At 30.0% G+C, this 25,411-nt stretch overlaps 1 protein-coding gene across 2 annotated transcripts in view; it reads left to right on the top strand.

The window, feature by feature from the left end:
- The first annotated feature begins 2,770 nt into the window (after window positions 1–2,770).
- Window positions 2,771–25,411, top strand: part of pot (papillote) — a 34,343-nt gene continuing 11,702 nt past the window's right edge. Inside the window, exons 1-2 of one of the 2 annotated variants that reach the window (XM_008200597.3) lie at window positions 2,772–2,940; window positions 22,537–22,594. The gene's annotated coding sequence lies outside the window, so the exon portion shown is untranslated. Of the gene's footprint in view, window positions 2,941–22,536; window positions 22,595–25,411 lie in introns of both variants that reach the window. The other variant, XM_015984093.2, reaches the window with a different exon arrangement.

Raw genomic sequence — 25,411 nt, 5'->3', positions numbered from 1 at the left:
ATTTTCAAGAACTTTAAAAAATCCATTTTTTCCGCCACTAGACACTTTACTTTTCTAATAATTTTGCCATTCTTTAATTGACATAATAAAAAAATTAATGTTTTTGTTTATGTCAATAAATTCCATTGACAGCAAAACCTATTGCATATGGTAGATTTTTTTTCACCATTTTATTGTCGCTGTAATCGCTTTGTAATTGAAGCTTTACCTGTACCAATCTCGCCGAAATCGACATTAGAAAAGTTTTAACTCAGAATTTAGAACTGAAACATTGTGTTGTTGATGTCTTTTTGTAGATTTTCTTTACCCCGATTACCGCGGCGTTGAAATATTTGCTCTATGTGTAATAACTTCTCCGTAATCGACGTTAGAAAAGTGCAATCTTAAGATTCAGAACAAGAGCATTGCGTTTTGGAAAATGTCACACTTTTTGTTCTAGCTATTTTATTTTGACTCTAATCGCCTTGATATGACGACTTCTTGTAGATTTGTTTACGCCGATTACTGTGGCGTCAGAATGTTTGCTGTATCTGTAATAATCTCGCCGTAATCGGCGTTGGAAAAGTGAAAACTTAGAATTCGAAACAGGAACATTGTGTTTTGAACGATGCCGGCATTTTTTTCTAGTTACGTATTTTATTTTGGCTCTTTTCGCTTTGATTTGACGACATTTTGTAGTTTTTCCTTACGCCAACTGCGGTGTCGTCTGAATGTGGACTCTGTCTGTAATAATCTCGCCGTAATCGGCATTGTATAAGTGTAAATTTAGAATTCAGAACAAGAACATTGCGTTTTGGGCGATGCCGGACTTTGTGTTCTTTTTTTATTGTGGCTCTAACTGCATTGAAATTGACGAATTTCTATGCCGATTACAACGGTGCCTACGTGTGTAATCGGCATTAGAAAAGTTTTAATTCAGAATTTAGAACTGAAACATTGTGTTTTTAACGTCTTTCTGTAGATTCGCCTTGATATGATAATTTTTTGTAGATTTTCTTTACGCCGATTACTGTGGCGTCAAAATGTTTGCTGTATCTGTAATAATCTCGCCGTAATCGGCCCTGGAAGAGTGGAAATTCAAAATTCAGAACAGAAAGATTGCGCTTTGAACGATGCCGGACTTTTTGTTCTAGTTATGTGTTTTATTTTGATTCTAATCGCTTTTGCAGATTTTTTTACGCCGATTACTGTGGCGTTGGAATGTTTGCTCCATCTGTAATAATTTCGCTGTAATCGGCAATAAAAAAGTGTAAACCCAAAATTTAGAACAGGAATTTTTGTTGATTTTATTTACACCGATTACGATGGTGTTAGAATTTTTGCTCCGTCTGTAATAATCTCGCCGTAATCGGCATTGGAAAAGTAAAAACGATGCCGGCATTTTTTTCTAGTTATGTATTATATTTTGGCTCTTTTCGCTTTGATTTGACGACATTTTGTAGTTACTTATGCCAATTACGCTGGCGACTGAATGTGAACTCTGTCTGTAATAATCTCGCCGTAATCGGCATTGATAAGTGTAAACTCAGAATTCAGAACAAGAACATTGCGTTTTGGGCGTTTTGTGTTCAAGTTTTTTTATTTCGTCCTAACTGCATTGAAATGGACTAACTTTTATGCCGATTACAACGGTGCCTACGTGTGTAATCGGATTTAGAAAGTTTTAATTTAGAATTTAGAATTGAAACATTGTATTTTTGACGTCTTTCTGTAGATTTTTCTTTCCCCGATTACCGCGGCGTTAAAATATTTGCTTCATGTGTAATAACTTCGCCGTAATCGACATTAGAAAAGTACAAACTTAAGATGGAGAACAGGAGCATTGCGTTTTATAAAACGTCAGACTTTTTGTTCTAGGTTCTAGCTATTTTATTTTGGCCTTAATCGTCTTGATATGACGATTTTTTGTAGATTTTTTTAGGCCGATTACTGTGGCGTCGGAATGTTTGCTCCATCTGTAATAATCTCGCTGGAATCGGTCTTGGAAGAGTGTAAACTCAAAATTCAGAACAGAAACATTGCGCTTTGAACGATGCCGGATTTTTTTCTAGTTTTGTGTTTTATTTTGATTCTAATCGCTTTGATGTGACGGCTTTTGCAGATTTTTTTACGCTGATTACTGAGGCGTTAAAATGTTTGCCCCATCTGTAATAATTTCGCTGTAATCGGCAATGAGAAGGTGTAAACCCAAAATTTTGAACAGGAATTTTTGTTGATTTAATTTACACCGATTACGATGGTGTCAGAATTTTTGCTCCGTCTGTAATAATCCCACCGTAATCGGCACTGGAAAAGTGAAAACGATGCCGGCATTTTTATCTAGTTATGTATTTTATTTTGTTTTTTTTTGCTTTGATTTGATGACATTTTGTAGTTTTACCTTACGCCAATTACGGTGGCGTCTGAATGTGGGCTCTGTCTGTAATAATCTCGCCGTAATCGGCATTGATAAGTTTGGGCGTTTTGTGTTCAAGTTTTTTTATTTTGGTTCTAACTGCATTGAAATTGACGAACTTCGATGCCGATTACAACGGTGCCGAAGTGTGTAATCGGCATTGGAAAAGCGAAAAATCAGAGCAGAAACATATCGTTGTGTTGTTGTTGAATAAAATTCAAGCTTGGGGCACTTTTCCTCCCATCACCTGTCCCATCATCCCACCCATCGCTTTTCCCTCCCGGCTGCCACCGCCACAGGTGACGATGTCGTCACCCACGCACGCTTTTCCACGGTTGTCTAAACAGCTCTGACCCCTCCTGGGCACCTGTGTGACGTAGCCGTACCATGGCTTCGCGGCCGATGCACGCGGCCGACCAGCAAGAGTTGCTGTGAGGCCGCCGTACCATCGCCTACCATCGTGCCAGTGTTCGGTGTGTGTGTGTTTTGCTGGGCGCCAGCCTTTGTGCAGTGTGCGATTTAAATTCGGATAAACCGGAATTCGGGTAAGTGACACGACCGGAACAATCCGGGCACCAACTGAGTCCTTAAACACCATTTCCAAAGTGTTTCATAGCCGCAGGACGAGTCCTTGAACAATTCGTCAAGTGACATTCTTGGTAAAAAATATCTTGAATCATCGCGGTTTTAATAATAATAATTGCGAAACACCTACGTTTGCTGAAAACTAATGTGTTATTAGTCGAGCCTTGATTCATTTTTTTCTACTTATTGTTTGCGGGTTTGAGTGACTTTAATGATGAGTTGAGGCAGAGACATGAGTCAGAACTATCGGCTTATTTATCTCTAATTTAAATTAGAGACCAGATCTGGTGCTGCAATTGCATTAGACAACGTAAAAGTTAATTTGCGTTCTTAATTAGGCGATTAATTAAGCGATTTTGTCCATTTCTGCGAGTGACTCCAATGATGGGTCAAGACAGACAATTCATGTTCAGCGTGGTTTTGATAATTATTTTTATGTTATTTTTATTTCCTTTATCATTGAACGTAGTCACGTGTCGCTTCACCTTGGCTTAAAATTTATCATAAAATTTGTGTTTGGAAATAAAATCGCTGTAAATGACATAAACCAGATGCCACCCAACTTCACTTTTTTCCAACCGTAGCTTTGGGCAAATACCAACGTCACGCTTTTCCGGTTGCTTTCGGAAAGTTAGCTTAAAAGTTGTCGTTTTGTATGGCTGAATAAATTGCAGGATCGCTTCTTATTATAAATAATTCGAAAGTAACATTTCCGTCAGGCGGAGTGCAGTTAATACTTTATATTGATTTAAGAATCTGAGTTATATAAGAGCAACACGTAACTCCGCTCGAGCATGAAGTAGCGTGAGGTAAGGAAATGAGGGAAAAACTCGATTTTTGACGATTTTCTGAGTGAAGTGGTTTAAAATGTTAGCTGCGCGAATTAATGAGTTTTACGATAAGTTTTAATTAAAACCATTTGATTGACGGAATTAATGTCGGATCGGACGAGTTGTCAGTTCTAACGCGTGGGGAACAAAGACAAAGCACAATGGCTTGGAGGACCTATGAGTTAATAAAAACTTGTTCAATTCTTCGATTTTTCGAAAATATTTGAGACGCGTTTTTTGAATGGCTACAGTAAGAAAGAGAAATAAAAAATATTTTTTTTTATCAAAAACTGCAACCTCCTCAATTTTTATAGATATATAAAAATTGAGGATGCGAAGCCTAGTTAATGATACTCTACATAACCTCATTAAGAAAAAGAAATAAACACAAATATAATTAAAAAAAAACAACAAAAAATTAACTATGAAACAAAAAGTCAAAATTAACAAAAATACCATAAACAGAAAGAAAATACTAAATAAATCAAAGTGAAAAATTAATAAAAAATAAAGTAATACATAATGTATAAAAAGAAAAGTATTTAATAATATTGGAGAAAAGTAGAAAAACAGCAATGAAAACAAAATAACAAAGGAACAATTACTAAAGTAACATAGGAAGGTTAAGTTAATTTATTCTAGGTTTAAACTGCTTCAAAGTGATCTCCCAGCACTCAATCACCGATCTTTTGTAGTAAACTTTATTTTCTATAGTTTTCTACAATTGTTTTTTTGTATTTTTATCCATATGTGCACTATTTTGAAAGATATGGAACGAAGATTTTTTTTAAGTTTTTTCAGCTAATTAAGAATTTGATGCTTAATGTTTCAAACTTTTTTCCAAACAATTAGGTAATTTTCTTATTTTGTTTCGTCTTCTACGTATAGTATATTTAGTTCTCAAAAGTATATTTTGTAACCAAAGTTAAATCTATGATAAATTAGCAGAGGTTTCAGAAATTTTAGACTGAATCTCGAAAGAAACATAGAAATCTTAGGTCTCGTATGGTAGTTGGTTTATTATATCTTGTATTTAATGAAAATAACGACTCCTTACTTAACTATTTTCTGATACTTTCAATTGAAGTTCGGTTCAAAATACTTTCTGTTATTTTTTACTTTAATAGAGTCAGAAAGAAATAAAATGAGAAGACAATTTTTTATATGTACGTATAATACTTCAGCGTCAGAAAAACGAAATAAGTAAAGCTTAATGTTGTAGAAGAAATATCTTTTTTGCCACAAAATTAAATTACTTAGGTAATTACACCTTACAAAAAGTCACTTTTTCTCGGGTAAAAAGTGAATAACTATTTGAAAAACTGAAATGAGAACATCAGAAAATTGCAAAAATAGGTACTTGATTGTTTTGGTTGTGTTTCACAAATTAAATATTCGTTTTTTTTTATGTTTTTGACTTCATTCTCATGTAATCATAAGCAACAATACTAATTTGAGTTAATCCAATTTATTTGAATCGATTTAGCAAATATCTCCAGTTTTCTGACTAAAGTTTGGTACCTTTAAAACAGTAACGTGCACGTTTACGGGTTTTTGCAATTTAATAACAAACTGTAATGAATTTGTAATTTTAATCCTTATAAAATTTTACACCAAAAATGTGTAAACTACTGTTTCATACAATAAGTAATTATCAAACTACAAACATTCAAATATTTTGTGGACGAATTTTATTATTATTATTATTATTATTATTATTATTATTATTATTATTATTATTATTATTATTATTATTATTATTATTATTATTGTTATTAGGTATTTTACTATTATTATTACCTTTTTTTTGACGAATCTACAACAATTAACGTTAATACATTATTTATTGATTGTATTACATATTTCTACTGAATTTGCTTACTAACACTTTTTTAACTTTTCTTAGAAGTTCAGATGAAGGCTGAATGTGTCGCCTAGAGGTTGCAATATTTTTGTAACTATTTAATAGAAATGTAATTTTTTTAATCAATCTTGCTAATAACCAACAAAATTGTCTTAAAAACTATTTTTTCATCTCTATCAACGTCTACTCAAATGTTAGAAGAATTTCTTGAGAACAATGCTTTATTGAATCATTATACATTTTAGTGAGAGGTTGTTATCGTTATGTAATGGGAAAGTAATGTGGTTTTTTTTCTTTCGATTTTTTTTAATTTAAAATGCTACCTGTTTCGGCCATATACTACTGAAGATGGTCATTTAATATAATATATGACCGAAACATGTAACAAAAGAGAAAAAAGACAACGTTATTTTCCCATTATCTACATAAAAGATAATTATCTTTATATAATTATATATATCAAATTATATATTTATTAAATGTATTTATATTTAATTTATTTATATTTATATATTTCAAAAACCCACAAATATAAAAAACAACAACGAAGGATTTAATTATACAAAATTATGTTTTCAAAAATTTGCATAATTCAAAAAAATACATTTGTTTTTGCTATTGACATACGTACATGTTTTCCGATAGAAGATATGCTGTAACGAGTTGTTTTCGAAATATATTGTAAATTCATTGGTATTTCAATTCTATGTGGTTTTAGATTTTTTTGTAATTCAAAATGCTACATGTTTCGGCCATATACTACTGAAGATGGTCATTTAATATAATATATGACCGAAACATGTAACAAAAGAGAAAAAAAACTACGTTATTTTCCCCTTATCTACATAAAGATAATTATCTTTATATAATTATATATATCAAATTATATATTTATTTAATGTATCTATATTTAATTTATTTATATTTATATATTTCAAAAACCCACAAATATAAAAAACAACAACGAAGGATTTAATTATAAAAAATTATGTTTTCAAAAATTTGCATAATTTAAAAAAATATATTTGTATACATATAAAAACTATATTTAAAAAATATACAGTTATTTAATGGGAAAGTAATGTAGTTTTTTTTCGATTTATTTTAATTCTAAATGCTACATGTTTCGGCCATATACTACTGAAGATGGTCATTTAATATAATATATGACCGAAACATATAACAAAAGAGAAAAAGACAACGTTATTTTCCCATTATCTACATAAAAGATAATAATCTTTATTTAATTATTTATAACAAATTACATATTTACTTAATGTATTTATATTTAATTTATTTATTTTATATATTTCAAAAACCTACAAATATAAAAAACAACAATGAAGGATTTAATTATAAAAAATTATGTTTTCAAAAATTTGCATAATTTAAAAAAATATATTTGTATTTGCTATTGACATACGTACATGTTTTTCGATAGATGGTATGCTGTAACAAGTTGTTTTAGAAATATATTGTAAATTCATTGGTATATATGGTTCCTAGGACAACAGTAATTCAAAAAATTTTTTTGCCCGTTTCTGATGAAATCACGTCACAGTTTGTCTGCCACCACCGGCTGAAATGTCAACAGAACAATATTTATTATGCAAAATACCAATCTGGTTTTTTTCCAGAAAATAAACATTAATGTCTTGTTCTTATTTATTTAAAAAAATGTGTAGGCTAAACCCGACCACCTTCTAAGCCAAAACCCGTTCCGAACAAAGAAACTCAATCGAAAATTTTTAAATCAACTTCATAGCAAACACATGACAAAATTTCTCGAGAAATTTTCCCTCCACACAACAATCGCAATTAATTTCTTCTAGCATATGACATGTTTGCTTAACGGTCTTCGTCTCTAGTTATCCTTCGGTGAATTTTACAGCTGCCGGCCTGACACGGTCCGGTGCACGTATTAGTTCCGACATAACAAAATCCACTTAAACCTTGAATATAATATAAATCAAAATAATGCCCCGACATTCCTTATTTACTGTTACTAATTATTACCTAGGATGGAGTACCGCTTGCAACAATTCCAGGAGGCATGCTAATAACCACTTTATTATGATTGTGCGCTCCTGAAGCACCAACAGGGGAAAATACAAAAGTGAGTTCCGGCTTCGTCAAGGAATCGCCAAACTGGACAAAGGTCGCGTTTTGCATCAAAATGCGATTGAAAACCGTAGATGGAGGCAGAACAAGAGTTCTAGTTCTGTCGATCACACTTCCTTTTACTCCGAAGCCTGCAATTTCCGATTAATCCTCTGATTTCATTCTAACAGTACTAGTTCTGAGCACATTCTCTTGAACCACTTTGCAAAATTCTACTTTCAAGTAATTCAAGACGCATCACAGTCACACTTGCATAACATTTAATATTGTAATTATTCAGTCGTGACCTTTACTTTCAATTTCTAAACCCACAACCATCGAACCTTGTTGTAACCAAATCACTGTTTGTACAGTCAAGGCTCTTAGAAAGTTGCGTTTAAGAGCAAGCACATGGAGCAAAATCGAAGTGTCCCACACGGTGTGATCTCACCATGAACCGCTAAGTCCGATGATCTGTAAAAAGCGATCGGTTCTAGCGAAACTTTGACCACAACATCTCTATCCCGAGAAACAATGCTAAATTTAGTCTTGAGGCTAGCAATAATCTAACAATAGAGTTGAACATGCGAAGGTTCAACGGTCGATTGCTATCCGATCGAATGAACCAAGCACTCATTACGCAATTATGTATAGATGCGTTCACTTTTTAAACCGTTTGGTAAACAATTACTGGAGTTTAAGTGACGTTTGAGAGTTAATTGGATATTGAAAGAGCTACGAAATAAAACGCAAACAAGTGAACAAGTCGATAGTTTATGTCGCAATTACAGCGCTGAATGAACCGAGGTTTGGGCTCTAAAACTGTTGGAGGCTGAGGCGTAATGTTGAGGAATTCCTCCACTGTGGGAGGTTTTTCGCAGATTGGATTCTTACTCCGTTTCTATTGATTTCGAGAGACGCTACAACATTTTTCTTACAGACTTTTTGCATCAATTTGCATCAACATTCTCAATGTTCTGAAAATTTTGTTTTATTTAATATAGTTTTTGACACAATTTTTACTTATTTTATCTCGTACTATATTATTACTATAATGCTTTATCTGTGTGTATCTTTTGTTTCTTCAAGGTTTACTGTTACTAAAAAAAAATAAATAAAGACGATTTAGGAAAAACTGCGCCATCTGGTGATGCTAATGAGACTGACAAAAACAAGGACGTTTTATTTTTACGTCGTGTCGCATCCTAGTACTTACGTATCCGTAGCTCGAGCTGAAATATAAAGTTCAATCGTTCATTATGTTTCAACTTCAAACATTAATCTCAAAATCTATCCCAAATATTTATGTTGCAAACGAGAAATGTTTATAAAAATGTTTCGTGTTTTTTATTTTAGTATGAAGCCGAAGCCTTATACATAGTGTACGAAATAAAATAGTTTGTATTAAAAGCAACAAATTAAAGTAAAGTATTGCAAGTTAATAATCTTGATCACTGTTCAAAATTATAAGTCATTATACTTTTCTATAAGATATAGAAAACATTTTCTATAATTGAGTCTCAGTATTAAAAATTATTCTTGTAAAAAACAAAAAAATATGGAACTAGTTTTTAATTTATTAGTTTTCTGCCTGGAAGAGAAAAAACTACAGAATGCTAATTTAGTGTTGGAGTGTTATTATTTTTTTATAAAAAATTAATAAATTTTCAAAAAACTCAAATTTCAAAGATTGTCTAAGATTTCAGGCTTCAGGATTTTTATTTTACAAGAGTGGATACATAATTTCAAAATAAAATGTTGAAAATGAAGGAAGTTATGAAATTAGTTTGTACTTTATTATTTTAACTTGAAACTAAGCTTGAAAATAAAGATTCTACAGTTTGTATTATCACTTTTAAAAATTGTACATATTTTGTTGCAATACCTGTAAATTAATTAGTATATCTTAAGATAAATAATCTTAGACTTGACTCAACATCTCAAAATTATTTTAATTTTTTCAATTTTAATTTATACAGGCTGACCCAGGGGTGTGTAATTGGCCTATAACTTTTTTGCTTTTTGAAATATTGCTATGCTGTTTTTTTATCCGAGAGATCGACTTAAAGTCTACAAACTAAAAATATGTTTATTATACACAGGCAGGTGAACCAAAATAATATTATTTTTAAAAATGAACACTCGATATTTTTTGCATAATTGGATTCTATGCAAAAAAGTAATGTAACTTTATACTTTATGGGTCTATCTCTTTTCGATTCGGAATTATTTAACTTTTCGTTATAATAATGACCAATTTTTGAAAATTCACTGCAAAGTTGCCTATGAATATTTTTCGAAAAATATTTAACATAAAAACTAAGAATACTTTGTAGTTTTACCAATAGTCGACTTTTGCATGAAACACGCAGATAATATACAAGGTGTGCCAAAACGCAAAAAGTTGAATAACTCTTTTTTTTCAAATATAACACCATATACTGTTTTACACGTATCGATAGCATTTTCGATAAGGTATCTAATGATATGCGGTTTGTATAGCAAATTTGAAATATTTTTGAAAGTGTTCAAAAAAATTTTTTTTTTTTATTTATTTTATTATTAATTCTTAATGAGCAAAAATCACTTATGTATCAAGTAATAATTAAATACATATCAAATGCATACAATAAATACACACATATCAAAAAATAAATTTCCATTTGACTTATCAGGTTCTAAAATAATTTTTTTTTTGTAATAAAATTATTTTTTTGAAAAAATTTGAAAAATATTTTAAATTTGTTATGCAAACCGCTAAAATCTTATCACAAAATGCTATCGATACATAAAAAATACAAGGTGTTCCACTTGAAAAAAAAAATGAGTCATTCAACTTTTTGCGTTTTGGCACACTCTGTATTATTATCTGCGAGCTTTAAGTAAAAGTCGTCTATTTGCAAAAACTACAAGGCATTCTGAATTTTTTTATTGCAAATTTGCTGGAAAATATTGATAAACGACTTTTCAGTGATTTTTCAAAAATTGGTCTTTTTTAAAACGAAAAATTAAAAACTTCCAAAACAAAAAAAGATACACCTATAATAGTTAATATGAAGCTACATTATTTTTATGCGTAGATTTCAATTATGCAAAAATATATAGAGTGTTCCATTTAAAAAATATAACTTTGGTTTAACACCCTGTATAGAACACCTTGTGCATAATAAAAATATTTTTAGCGTATGGACTTTAAGTCGGTCTATCGTGTAAGAAAAACAGCATACTTTATTTCATTATTTTAAAAAAAATTGCGAAGGAAGACTTATCTTTAGTTTTGAAACTGGTTAACTTAAAAAAAATAAGCTTTATAATTATTTTATTTAAATATAAATAAAAAATAAATAAAAAAATTAATTAAGCAAAACGAGAATCAAAACAACTAATTAAAATAATTAATTTAAGAAACAACTTTATTTCTTAGTTTTTTATCTCCAACTATATTTGCAAAGTTTTGAAAATTGGTGGGTGGGAGTTTTGTTGTTTTTTTAAATTTTTTAATTTCTTACTATTGAGAATGTAATGCTTTATCTATCTGTAACTTTTCGTAACCTTAGAAAGGTTAGGAACAATTGTGCCATCTGTCGCCACTAATGGAACTAATGAGAACGTGTACGTTTTTTTGTACGTCGTGTCGCATCCTAGTACAAACACTGTTCGGAAATATTTCAATCTGACATTTAATTAACTCAACTTCCCTGTTGTAACACAATTATAATTTCGTGGTTATTTAATTCCCAATCATTAACGAATTCAATTAAAGTTTGATGAAATTGAGTCGATAATAAAGCCAATTTACTGGATTCCGCTAGGAAACGAATAAGTTGCGAAAAAAGAAAATGTGATTCACCGATTCTTAATTGAAACATAAGTTCATGACTCGAATTTTCTCTTATAAAAGTCTCCACATCGTTTCAAGGTGAGTTTGTCGCAGAATTCTGCAGCATTTTAAACAAGTGCACATGCATTAAATCTGCGGCCGCATTGTCCTTCGAGCATAACCTTGCAGTGTGGATTTTTTAATTGGAATACTGGCTGTGCAGCATAACTGGAAATAGCCTTGCGAATTCTCAACGAAATGATTGAATTTGAGTCGTGACGTCACTCTTCTTGCAATAATGTTATGCACGAGCCTTTCCAATGCTTTCTACTTCCGAGCCATTATCTGCGGAGGATAATTAGGCATTTAATGACCTGTTATACAATGGTAAAAGTGCTGCGAAAGGAAGACGTGAGAATGGCGTTGATGAGCAGGATTGTCACAATTCGCTGCCTCACGCCCACTATTGATTTTTTACCAAAGATATTCGGTGCTTGAGGATTGCGAAAGAGATCTTTGATAAATGGTGCTCGAACAATATTGGACTATTTTGAATTTTAATGACTAGGTGGGTCTAGCTGGCGTGGAGGACAAAAGAAAGGAACATTGCTTTTTTCAGTGTTTTAATTCTAATGCTCAGGTCATTATGTAATGACTTGCCTGATACCATTAATTAAATGCAATTAAAATTAAGCCATTAAGTAAAAAACATAACCTTCCATTTCGACAAACATGTACTTAGCTGTAATGACCCGTTACTTCTGGAAAGACATTCATTTGCTTAATTTTTTGGCATTTTTCAAGAACAGGTTTGAACATTACCGCTATTTTATTATTTTGTAATAAAAATGAATCAGTTTTGTAAGAAACCCAACTTTTGTTAAAAAAAATTCGAAACAATTAAAATTTATGTCCTTAGAAAGTCGTGTGCTTTTAAGTGCTGACATTTAGAAAATACAAAAACATGGCCTTTCCCTGCATAAATATTTCAGGTAGTTTTATTATTACTGGTTTTAATCGATTTTTTCATACTCTACTGTCCAAAATTGTAGATAATAATTTTTTATTCTTTATAAAACTTGTTTCAAAATAAATAAACTAAACAATTTAGTTTAAAGCAAATTACAAAATAATTGTCACCATTCTACACAATACACAACATATGCAAATACTTTTTAAAATTTTTAAACAATAGTTTACCGACTTACTATTATTACTGCAAATACTGGGTTTAAAGAAGTTTGCCATTCCTGTTTAAAATTTGTTTCAAGAAGTTTCAGTTTTCATAAACTCTCAAGATAACATGTGTACAGATTTGTGGTCAATTTTTTCATTTCTTCGTGAATAGAGCTTATAGAAAATCTTAAATTTTTTACAAAGACTGAAAAGTTCGAAAAACAGACAAATAGTGTTATTGGTAATTTATAGACCTGCCCCTTCTGGAAGAAACTGTCTACTTGTGGAATAAATTAACAATTAACAATTTTTTATTTACAATCTCTACTTTACAAATGCTTTCTAAAAGAAGATATTATCTGTAATTTTTTGTGAAGATAAAAGTTTCTTAATTGAACAACTTAAAAAGCTATGCGTTTTATAAATTTGAAAAAAATATCTAAAACCAAATTACAGAATCACCTATAACAAATTTACAATAATTATTACAAACATTTTAGCAGAAAAACTGTTATGTCAATAAGTATCTAAAGATGTTTGTCACTGGTGTAGAGAAGTTATTTAAGTTGTAAGTTATAAGCCTGAAGTATTTTAGACATATGATCGTAAGGAGAAATTCAGATCTTCGGAAAAAAAATTACAATAATTATTATATCTATCATATGCTAATTTGATTTAAAGAATAAATACAGCGTTTTTGCAAAAATTTAGAGGTAGATAGAGAATTGCTGAACAAATCGATTAAGCAAAATTTATGTAAATCAAAAATGCATAGTTTTCACAAAAAATCGTTCTGAAATTAAAGTCCCAAATTTTGAGAACCGCTGAACTGGAATTATAAAAATTTGGGTAAATTTTAATATTACTGATAAAATAGCAGAGGTAAATCATCTTTTTTGCCTCCTACATTATTTTTTTATTTCAATTTGTGTTGTGTTATCAAATTTTATAAAAAAAACTATTTTTTTTGCCAGGATCGATACTCAAACCTCCCATACAAATGAACATGTTAGCCACAATTTTGAAAAATTATCAAATCGCCTATGTGCCACCATCTCTATTTTGTTTAATGAAAAAATTAACTGCTAATAAATGACTATAAGCCACACAGGCTCTCAACAGGTGATTTAATAAAAATTTCTGAAGAAAGTACGCAATTTTTTGAAAAATGACATGGGTTTTCAACTCATCTGATCATGACAAATTCACATAAGAAATATTGCCAAGCCATTCTCTAACATCCTGTATACAATTAGTAACATTTTCCTCACTATGTAAATTGAAAATATTTTTCTTGAGCAAAGATAATAAAACTTAAGAAGTTGGCAAATTTATCATTTTTATCAATTTTTGCAGATATGTATTTCACGAATAAATACTGTCATCAGATATTTAGATAGAGATAACTTGACGACTTTTTAAAGAATAAATTGATAATAATAAGTCTATCAGCAAGTTTTGCAAGCATAAAAAATTGTTGAAATAATAAACAAAGCTAGTGTTTTATAATTTATTTTTTATGGTTAAAGAAAGTTAAAAAAATAAAAAAACGTATGTACAGAAAAAAAATTGGAAATTTATTACTCAGATATTACTTTTTTGAAACAATACATTGTTGGAAATTTACAGTCAGATTAAAAGTAAGAACTATCTTTTACGACCTAAATGTACAATTATTGACAGAAATTTTTACAAAAAATATTACTTACGTCTAAAACAGTTTCTGAAAATATGTTATTCTTGTTTATAAAATTGCAGATTATCGGGTTGAATATTAGTTAAGTAAAAGTTTGAAAAAAGTTTGTCGTTTTCCTTGAAGAACCATTATAAAAATGTGTCTTGGTTTTTATAAAATATGTTAAAATACTACAGGATATTTTGCGAGGAAGGGCAAACAATGTTTTAACCATAGATTCAGCATTAAAAATAAATTGAGCAGTATTTAAAAAAATAAAAGCACTTTTCTAATTTCTATCAAATTTTGCTTGAAAACGCTTTAATCTTCAGAAATTTGTTATCTTTTGCCATTTCTAGAGGTCACAAATATTTACAAATAGAAAAATTTATACTAACTGTAAAAGTTGTGTCTTCATGTAAAAAGACAATCACAATAATTTTCACGGAATTCATGTGAAAAAAATGCGAGAAAATTTGTAAACATGTCACAAAACCTGGATAAAAATCTCGCTAGATCTTGACCTGCCAGCACTATTACAACTTCATAGCGACGTTAAAAGACCGGAATACAAGAAACAGTTAACTATTTCTCACAAGAAAAGAACGGAAACGGAACCTTCTCGAAAGAGAGAGTAAAAAAGCGATAAATTTGAAAAAGTGTCACCTCTAATGAAGAGATATCTCCCACTAATTAAAAATTAAAGCAACATCATCCAAACATTTCTCCGTTCCAATCAATCTCCCGCGGCACGTTTCCATCACCTTGTAAAAATCCCCCGTTTTACAAGAAAGCCATAATATCCCGTAAATTACATATAATTACGTGCAAGTGGTTTCTGATATCTCATCACCATCGTAAAAATCCCTTCCTCCGCGGAGGCATCCGAGTGAAAGATTTCGCGCAGCAACAAAGCATCATCAGAACCATTCACGACCGCGATTAATCACAATTCGATGCTTGAGAAATCGTAATGTTTGCCCTGCTGGAGAGCGGAATGCAGGAATTCTCTCCACTTCTCATCATTTGTCACCGAAAAATTGGGCACCAAGTGCTGCTTGCACAGCCTCTTTGTGGTGAGATACCGGAATAACGGATGATGGATGAGGTTTTGCTGGAGGATGTTCGTTAATTCGAACGGAAATTTGTTCATGTTATTCTAATTATTCGATAAATCATGGCGTTGCTCAAGGGTCTGTCGCGAGACCTTTCCTATTCTGCGTGGTGTCGTTGACCTTTTTTTTAGACAAACGGTACATTTTTTAACACCTAGGAGTCGTAAATCGGGGATTTTATCGATTCATTAAAAAATGAATATTTATTGCTTGTGGAGTCTGAGACTATGGTTGAGTAATATTTTAAATCTCTTCTTGCGTAATTTCACCAAAGTTAACATTCACAATTTACGATTCTTATCTGCATACTTAACGACGCTATCAATTTCAAGCTTCACAATTGGAGAGTAAATCAGCCAGGTTTATGCCGACTCTAACTGATTTTTGATCAAGAAGTGAAGAAAACTGATAAGGCACTGGCCATTTAATGATAATTATAAAACTGTCATCTGGTAATTGAACTGCCACTCTGCCGTTTTTATGGCCAGAACAATTTTAAACTCAAAAATTATCTTAATGATTCAGGAACAATCAATTCGTTTGTAAAAAACTCAGAAAGTTTGTTTCCATTCTCAGGAAAAAAATTGACAAAGATTTTTTAGTTTAGAGAAAATTTCTTACAAAAGTCAAAATTTACAAAATAATTGTAACAGATTTATTCTGGTTGCTGATAATTTTGACGAAGAAAGGTCTTATCTAACCATTTAGCAAATAGTTAAAAGTCTGTCATTTTTTCGTGCAATAAATAATTTCTTTGGTTAAGAAAAACAAGTGTTGTGAACAGATCTGCGTCAGTTTTTTCAGACATTTTATACCATTTACACATATTGTTACAAATTTAAATTTTACAAATTGATACACAAAATACAGCTATTTTTGGGTTGGGTTAAAAAATTGTGCTTGCATTCCTTACAAATTCTTACAAATAGTAAACTTTTTCTCTAAAAATTTTTCTGTAACAATAGAAACAGAATAATTTTACGTTTTCATTTTTTGTAGAAAAGTAAAACTGAAAATTGCAGCACTGTAAAATTAATATTTACAACAGTGTTTTGTCATCATTTACTTTAACCCAAATGAAAAAATGGTCTCGCTTTTTGTCAAAATCTGTAGTTTATGCAGTGAATATTTTATTACTGTGTAACAAATTTAAATATAGATACTGGAGCTTCTTATAAAGTATGTAATTTGAAACAATTAGAAGCTCAGTTACGAATTCGTAAAAAGTCAGTTTTACAAATCCTTCGTTAAATAAATCTAATTCTGTCTCTAAAAGATAAACTGCTAATAATATTCGCTACAAAAGATTTTCTGAAAAATAAACAAATAAATAACATAAGTAATTTTTTTGATTTAGAGAAAATATCCTGGAAAATTTAAACTACAGAATACTCAAATGTTACCTGTAACAAATTTACACTTCTAACTTCAGATGTTCTGAGTGTGGATTTGAAAAAAAGACGCACTTATGTTTTATTTTTACGAATATTTGTTTACAGAAGCTTTTAGTGTAAAAGGTAAATAAAAAATTGAAGTTCACTTTTTGGTAAACTGAAAATAATTATTTATAAAAATAGTTATAACATTTTCTTTAACTCAGTAGAGAAAAAGATGTTGCTTTTTGTCACTCGTATGTCAATTTTTCGGATGGTTTTGCATAAAATATTTAAAGTCAATAAAAAGCCTTTATTTCAAAGAACACTTTGAAACTCAATTTATAGTTTACACAGAAAACTTCTTCTGTCTGTAAACAAATCAGAATCTGATAATAGAAAAGATTGCTTTTTTTGATTTCTTTTAAACAAATTAAACAAGCTATATCATTAAAAAAACAAATTAAATAATAGTATATTTTATTATAAGTGATAGAAATGCATCATAATACTTATGCGAGTAAGAATTTTGACTCACGAGTGTGTCAGTTTTCACGAGCTTTATAATAGCATTTTGATCCCGTGTGATATACGACGTTTTATTTTACAGGTGCAATGTAAAAAAAATCCAAGAAATTCAAGTAAATATCCGCCTGTAACATTAGCATAGTTATATGTATCAGTTTTCGTAGTGAGCTGTTTCCCCCAACCTTCCCCAGATTTACTCACTTATGAGTAAAAATTACAGCTTTATCTCACTTGTGAGAGAAATTTGATTTCTCTCATCGAAAATAATGGTATAATATACCTCAAAAACTGCATCTGTAAGATAATAGTTTATTATATTATGAGTGATAGAAATGCATCATTATATGTGAGTGAGTATTCGACTCACGAGAGCGCATGCGCACGAGTGGGTTACTTCTCACGAGCTTTATAATAGCATTGCGATCACGTGTGATATACGACGTTTTATTTTACAAGTGCCTTGTAAAAAAAATCCAAGAAATTTAAGTAAATATCCGCCTGTAAGATTAGCATAGTTCTATGTATCAGTTTTCGTACTGAGCTGTGTTGCTATAGTTAAGAAATAAACACTCATTGTTTTCCCCAATTTTCCCTAGATCTACTCACTTGTGAGTAGAACTGACAGCTTTACCTCTCTTGTGAGAGAAATTTGATTTCCCTCACTGAAAACAATGGTATAATGTAAGTAAGTACCTAAAAAACTACACCTGTAAGATAAAAATTGTTACCTCTGTGACTGATTTACAATCCTGTCATTTCGATACTGAAGTTATGGAAGTTAATTCAATAAAAAAAGAATAAATGTCTCTCTTGTTATAAATTATGTGTACATATTTGTGTGTTCTTTTTAGTCAAAATCTGTTCTTCATGTGTCAATTTCTACAAAAGATTTGCGTTTTCTACGGATAGATATTTAAAAATTTATTTCAAAGAATCTCTCTTTTAATAACATGTAATTGTTAAAAAAACAAATAAATTTTTTTTAGTTTAATTCTGAGAAATAAAAAAAACAAAGTTTTCTTAATTAGGCCCTGTAACAACTTTTTATTAATTCTAGATTCTAGAAGAATATTTATTGGTACCTGTAGTTCTAGTTGCTGATATAGCAGTTCTGTAATTTTGGACATTTGGGACTCTATGCAGGAATTACTAAGTCTTTCTCCGAATTATCGTTTATGGGAAATCAGGCAAACGTGACGCTTTTTTCACACCACGTGTAAAGAAACAGTCGTTGAAATTATGTAAGAGGCGGTTCCAGGCCGGTTTTCGGAGAAGACATTCCAACTTAACACTTCCACAAAGCGCTTGCATCACGATTCATCTATTATGACACAAACGAAGTGAACTTGGCACGCCTCGTCGATTTCCGGTACGACTCTTTAAGGAAATGCACTTCGTGGCGCCTTGAAAAGGTCACCATCGAAAGCAAAAGCACCGCATGTTGTCTTCACGAAAGCGATTTTTCGCTCGCGGATTACCATTAACTTAATGGCAATTCCCAATAATTCATCCGTGTGAGAAGCTGAAATCGGATTAAAATCCGCTTACTTGCGATAATCGAAGCTAATGATGGTTTCGATTTTATAATAACATTGCATTAATAATTCATTCGGAAACGTTCAAGTCTTATTCTTTTATTGGCGAGCTGAGAATTGCAAAGCAATAATTTATTGTCTCTGACATTATGGGAAGTTTTGCACTTTCGTTTTGTTGGGAGAGCTCTCACCACGATTGTGAAAGAATCGTGATAAATGGAAAGTAATAATTATGCGATGTGGGTCTAAATAAATTCAAATTTTCGAACACTGCCGTAAATAATCTAAGATATCGACACGATCACGACTATGACAACCTGTCCTATACGTATAGTGGGCAACATTAGTTTAACACACTGTAACATTACTTATCCGAAGCCAGTTGAAGCAAATGCATATTTATTAGCCATCAGCGAGGAAAATTGATGCTTCATTCTCAATTACTGCGGTATAAATTTCTTCACTACAATGATAGTGGAGATTCATTATTATTAGAAGGAGAATTTTGCTGGTATTGCACGAGGCGGTTTTTTGCCTCAGAGGATAATTAGATGAGTATTAGCCAACTGGAAATAGCAGACGGTCGTGCTGTTTAATTAAATTTATTAAATGGCAATTAGGAGCTTGTCTTCGATTAATCATTACTTAATTGATGGCAAATTTACACTTTCTAACACTCGGAGATACGCAAAAAAACGATACTGTAAATCATCCAATTTTCTAATGTGCCAGTACATTAAATTTAACTACGGAACATCTGTCAGAATCTTACAATAATGACAAACTGTAAATTTTATAGATTTTTTGCTAAAAAGAAGTATTGTAAATTTGCTACAAGTTTCAAATTTTTTATTTTGTAAAGTTTGATAGAAAAAATATGTAAAAAAACGATCAAATAGTAGGTAGTTTAGAAAAAATATGAAAAACACTTGAGGTTTTAAAATAAAAAATAAGAATAAAAAATAAAAAAGTTTTCAGAAAAAATTATATGGATTTTTCAACACATATTCTCAAATCAGCTGTCAAATTTTAGATAAAATTGTACAAAATACCTACTGACATTTCTTGGTAGAAACCTGCTTAAGAAACAAATGTTCTTCTACAAATTTTTTAAAGAAATTTTATGAAAATAAAAAAATTAAAAAAAATTTCTAAAAAAAAAAAATTCATTTAAAAGACGCACTAAAAAGTAAAAATAATGTTTTTCTATCAGAGGAAAATATTTTTGCTTACAAATTAAGATTTTATAATTTATAAAAGCTGTGGGAACGGTCATAAGTCATAACAAAACGGCATTACAGAATTACTTTCTTAAATTAAGCACTGTTTCCAAAGCTTTTATAAATTTTAAAATCTTAATTTGTAAGCAACAATATTCTCATTTAATAGAAAAACATAATTTTTTACTTTTTACTAAAAATTTTTTAATTTTTTATTTTTTGCTTTTTAGTCTTTACTTATTATAAACGTCTTTTTCTCTGAAATTTAGATTCGCCGTATTTTTGTAAGACCATTATTTTGGTGATTTGTACAAATCTGTTTAGTGGTATGTGATAGAAAACAGCTGATGGAATTAAAAGCACATCCTAACTTCTGTTCTGTGTCTATACTCTATCGTCCAAGATAAATGAATTTAAAAAAATAGCGACATTTGTCAATATAAATAAATATAATAAAAATGATTAAGTATTAATATATTTTCCAATGACCAATATACCGTTAATGTTGGTATAAGTTACGGTATGTACACATTTTAACTATACACAATTGCATTTTTACGCAGATTACGTAAGTATGCAAAATTTCAATTCATTGGGACAACGGGAACCTTTTTAAATTTGGCTCCAAAAATATGAAACAGACATACAGACAACAAAGCAAGTTAAATATTTTTTTTAAAACGCCCCCAAATTCAAAGCAAATAATAACTTTAGATCTTCTTTAACAATAACTTTTCACTTTGTTTTGTCAAAATCTTTAAAATTTAATAAATTATCGTTAAAACGTGTTCCTAAATAGATAGAAAGTCTTTTTTGAGAAACCCTGAATAAACCTGAAGAAGTAAATATTTTCTGCGATTAAGTTCCGACTTAATGTTGTAATTTTCAGTTTAGCACTTTACATTTTGTTTTAATTCAAAAGTAATATCTTCTCGTATTGTAGAAAATAACATACTTCAGGCATATTTTAGCAGTTTTTTTAATTAGTTTTTCGTTGGAAATCAAAATACAAGCTCAAAAAACACATGCCAGTCTTAATTTTATAGGTTTCTGTTTTTTTTTCAAAATATTTCTGCTTAAGTTCGAGTCAGTTTTTCACTGATATATGTTCCTAACTAAGCAAAAAATAGACCATTCGATTTTCGATTTTTCACTTAGTTTTTCCAGCGTGGAAAGTAATACCTACTTACACAGATTCTGTGAATTTAGAAATTTTCTGCTGCGTTCTTGCCGAATGTTTCCAAGTTAGTAGTGAATTTCTCTAGAATGCTATAGATCTAGATGTTTTAAAGCAATCTTACATTTTTTTTTAGTTTTGGATTTTATTCCCAATGTATTAGTCTTTTTTTTAAAGCTTTTATTTAACTCACTCCGTTGTGTGTCTGTCTTTATATTTTCTGAGGCAAATTTGAAAGGATTCCTGTTGTTCGAATGAATTGAAATTTTGCACACTTACGTAATCTGCATGACAATGCAATCCTATGTGGTTTTCTATCACATACCACTAAACAAGTTTGCACAAATCAGCAAAATAATGGTTTACAATAATACGGCGAAACTAAATTTCAGAGAAAAAGACGTTTAGAATAAGTAAAGACCAAAAAGCAATAAATAAAAAAAAGCTTTTATTTAAAAGATGCACTAAAAAGTAAAAAATAATGTTTTTCTTTTAGAGGAGAATATTTTTGCTTACAAATTAGGATTTTAAGATTTATAAAAACAATGCTCAATTTAACAAAGTATTTCTGTAATGCCGTATTGTTATCACTTATGATCGTTCCCAAAGCTTTTATAAGTTATAAAGCTTTTTTCTAAAAAAACGTTTTTTTAATTTTTTTTAATCTTAAATTTATAATAGAAACATTCTTTTACAAAACGTTTTTTAATTGTAAAATGAAAATTATACAATTAACAGAAAGCTTGAGATTCTAAAATACTTTATAAATACGAACAATAACATTCTTAGAAGAAATAAATATGTATTTTAACAGTTTCCAGAAAATATGCTTAAATCAACAGTCAATTTTAGAGTGAAATAGTACCTACATTTCTTGGAAGCAATGTTTTTAAGAAATGAAATTTTAACAACAACGTGCTCACACCCTAACTTTTAACCTTCTTATTATTCAAAAACCGTTCCCACCGATAAAATTTCTGTCACAATCTTGTAGCATTCGTGTCATAATCCATATTCAACATGAGTCATTTCCATGCAGTGAGGTGCGTCTCCAATTCACTTTTAAGCAATTTCCTGCGAGCTTGAATCACTTTTAACAAATAATACATGGAATGTGTATTTATTTTCCTTTCATTTTTTCAGGTTAAACATGCGACATTTGCAACACTCGAACTAAACCCATTGAGCTGAATTTGAAAAGGTGAGTTTGTGGTTGACTGCTCGGCCTTGGCTTCGTTTTGCCAAAAAATGGGCTTGACAAAGCCTTGTCTTGCCAAAATTTAAAAATCGAAAATACCTACCACAGGATAATTTGCAGATGTGTGTAATTAAAGACGTGATATTTTGTAATAAAAACTAATGGTTGCTAATTTAGTTACGTTTCGAGATTATCTTAATGGCAAATCTTTGAATTAAACTTTGAGTTTATACGTTGTAGGCATTTCTTAATGTTTACCGTTTAAATATGGCGGCTTCAAGGGCAAGGATGTTAATTCAGATCGAAAACAATGCAAAAATTCTAGATTCAATTTCAGATTTGTTTGAAATTTAACGAACAACTCCTTCCAAATAAAACAAACTTTCGTAATTCCATTTCCAGCTTTTACAATTGCATCGCTCAAAAAATAACTTCCGCGGCTTCTTTACCTCCTCGTGACGGCCCCGGGCGCTGATTAAACATAAAGTAATTAATTAAGTAGGTACTCGACCAATTACAAGCACTTACTTTCATGTGTGCCGATCGGAAAAAAATAGGTAAACAGTTACGCGGAGAAAATAAATATAGTGCCCGGCAGGATGCTAGTACTGTTACACAGTAACAATTTGTTGTTGAAATTTTTTATTTGTTAGATTGGTATCTATGAATGGAGGAGGGTTTTCCTCGCGAAAGTTTTCAAGTCGCCAGGAGATTTCCCTAAGGATAAGCGGTTTAGTGTCATTTATTGACACGTAACTCGGAATGAAATTGCTCCCTTTCTTCGGGGATTACATATTTGACTGAGCTGGAGCTTTGAATTTCGCATTTCGGTGATGATACGAGTGATAAGAGGGAGATAATGCTGATAATAGCGACGACTTAAACGCGCCTTGGGAAGCGCGCTTTAAAAGAAATAAAATGTATAGACCTGACCTAAAGGCTTTTGGATTTGAAGGAAATATTTTGTTAATTAAAAAAAATAAAAATGTTAGTTGTACTACAATTTAATGTAAGAAATAAAATTATTCTTTGACACAATTTTTCTTATTTGAATTGGTGGTTTTTTATTTTGGAACTAAAGTTTCTACTGAGTTTCAGTTTTACAAAAAACTTTCTTATAAGTAGAAGGTCTAATTTCTGTTCTATTTGAGTTGTAACATCGAAGCTTTCTAAAAAAATATTCATCAAATATTTTCTGAATTCTAAAATAATCATGTTTTTTATCGAAAAAACAGAGAATGTGTCTTGAGTTTGCAGAACGTATTATTTAATTTCTACACAACTACAGCTAAGAGAAATTTTTTAAAATTTTTAAATCAATTTACACCTGTAGGAAATTTAATACAATTTCTTTCATAATAATAATCGACATGTAATTCATTTATCCTTATACAGAACGAAAATTTAAAAAAATGTTATTTTTGTCTAGAGAACTTTATGCAGTCACAACTTCTGAATAAAAAAATCTTATAGTTTTTTATGATTAATTGTCAAATTTTTATAAATCAGTCAAGAAAAAATTTACAAAAAAATTGTCAATCTTTTATAGATACATTTTTCAAAATTAGACTTTAACTCCAATTACAGATAATCATCTGTCAATATTTATAAATCAAATGTAAGTTGTACAAAATGGTCCGCTAAGAAATTTTTCAACAATACATTACAATTTTTTCATATTTACTATTTTTATTTTTATCCATCTTCTTCTTTTTCTTTGTCTTCTTCTGTAAATTTGTGTAGAAATTTGGTAAAAAAATGTCACTTTCGTCAATTTACTGCAAGAAATGCCGAATACCAAAAACTTTATCAAAATTTTGTGAAACGTCTGTTCTCACGGAATTAGCGGAATTTTTTAATTGTCTAGAGAACTTTATGCAGTTACTACTTCTGTATAAAAAATCCTATAGTTTCTTATAATTAACTGTAAAAATTTTATAAATCAGTTAAGAAAAGATTTACAAAAAAATTGTCATTTTTTTATAGATACATTTTTTAGAATTAGACTTTAACTCCATTTACAGATAATTATCTGTCAAAATTTATAAATCAAATGTAAGTTGTTCAAAACGGTCCGCTAAAAAAATTTTTAACAATACATTATAATTTTTTTATTTTTACTACTTTTATTTTTATCCTTCCTTTTTTTTTCTTTTTCTTCTTCTGTAAATTGTATAAAAATTTGGTAAAAAAATTGTCACTTCCGCCAATTTACTGCAAGAAAAGCCGAATAGCAGAGACTTTATCAAAATTTTCTGAAATATTTGTTTCTCATGGAATTAGCGAAATTTTTCAATAGTCTAGAAAACTTTATGCAGTTACTACTTCTGTAAAAAAATTCTTATAGTTTCTTATGATTAACTTTGAAATTTTTATAAATCAGTTAAGAAAAGATTTACAAAAAAATTGTTATTCTTTTATAGATACATTTTTCAGAATTAGACTTTAACTCCATTTACAGATAATCATCTCTCAATATTTATAAATTAAATGTAAGTTGTACAAAACGGTCCGCTAAGAAAATTTTTAACAATATATTACAATTTTTTCATTTTTACTATTTTTATTTTTATCGTTTTTCTTCTCCTTTTTCTTTCTCTTCTTCTATAAATTTGTATAGAAGTTTGGTAAAAAAATTGTACTTCATCAAAGTGTTGTGAAATATCTGTTTCTAACGGAATTAACGAAATTTTTAAAATAAATAAAAAAAAAATGTTATTTACTTGTAGAGGTTATCCCCAGTTAGCATAAAATTTGTACAGATCAAGAGTCAAGTTTCACAGAAAATTTACTAAATTGTCAGTTGATCGGAGATTAAAA

The sequence above is a fragment of the Tribolium castaneum genome, chromosome 7 (genome assembly GCF_031307605.1).
Source record: "Tribolium castaneum strain GA2 chromosome 7, icTriCast1.1, whole genome shotgun sequence".
Taxonomy (NCBI): domain Eukaryota; kingdom Metazoa; phylum Arthropoda; class Insecta; order Coleoptera; family Tenebrionidae; genus Tribolium; species Tribolium castaneum.
The sequence above is the reverse complement of the archived record's forward strand: the minus strand, read 5'-3'. Positions and strand labels throughout refer to the sequence as shown.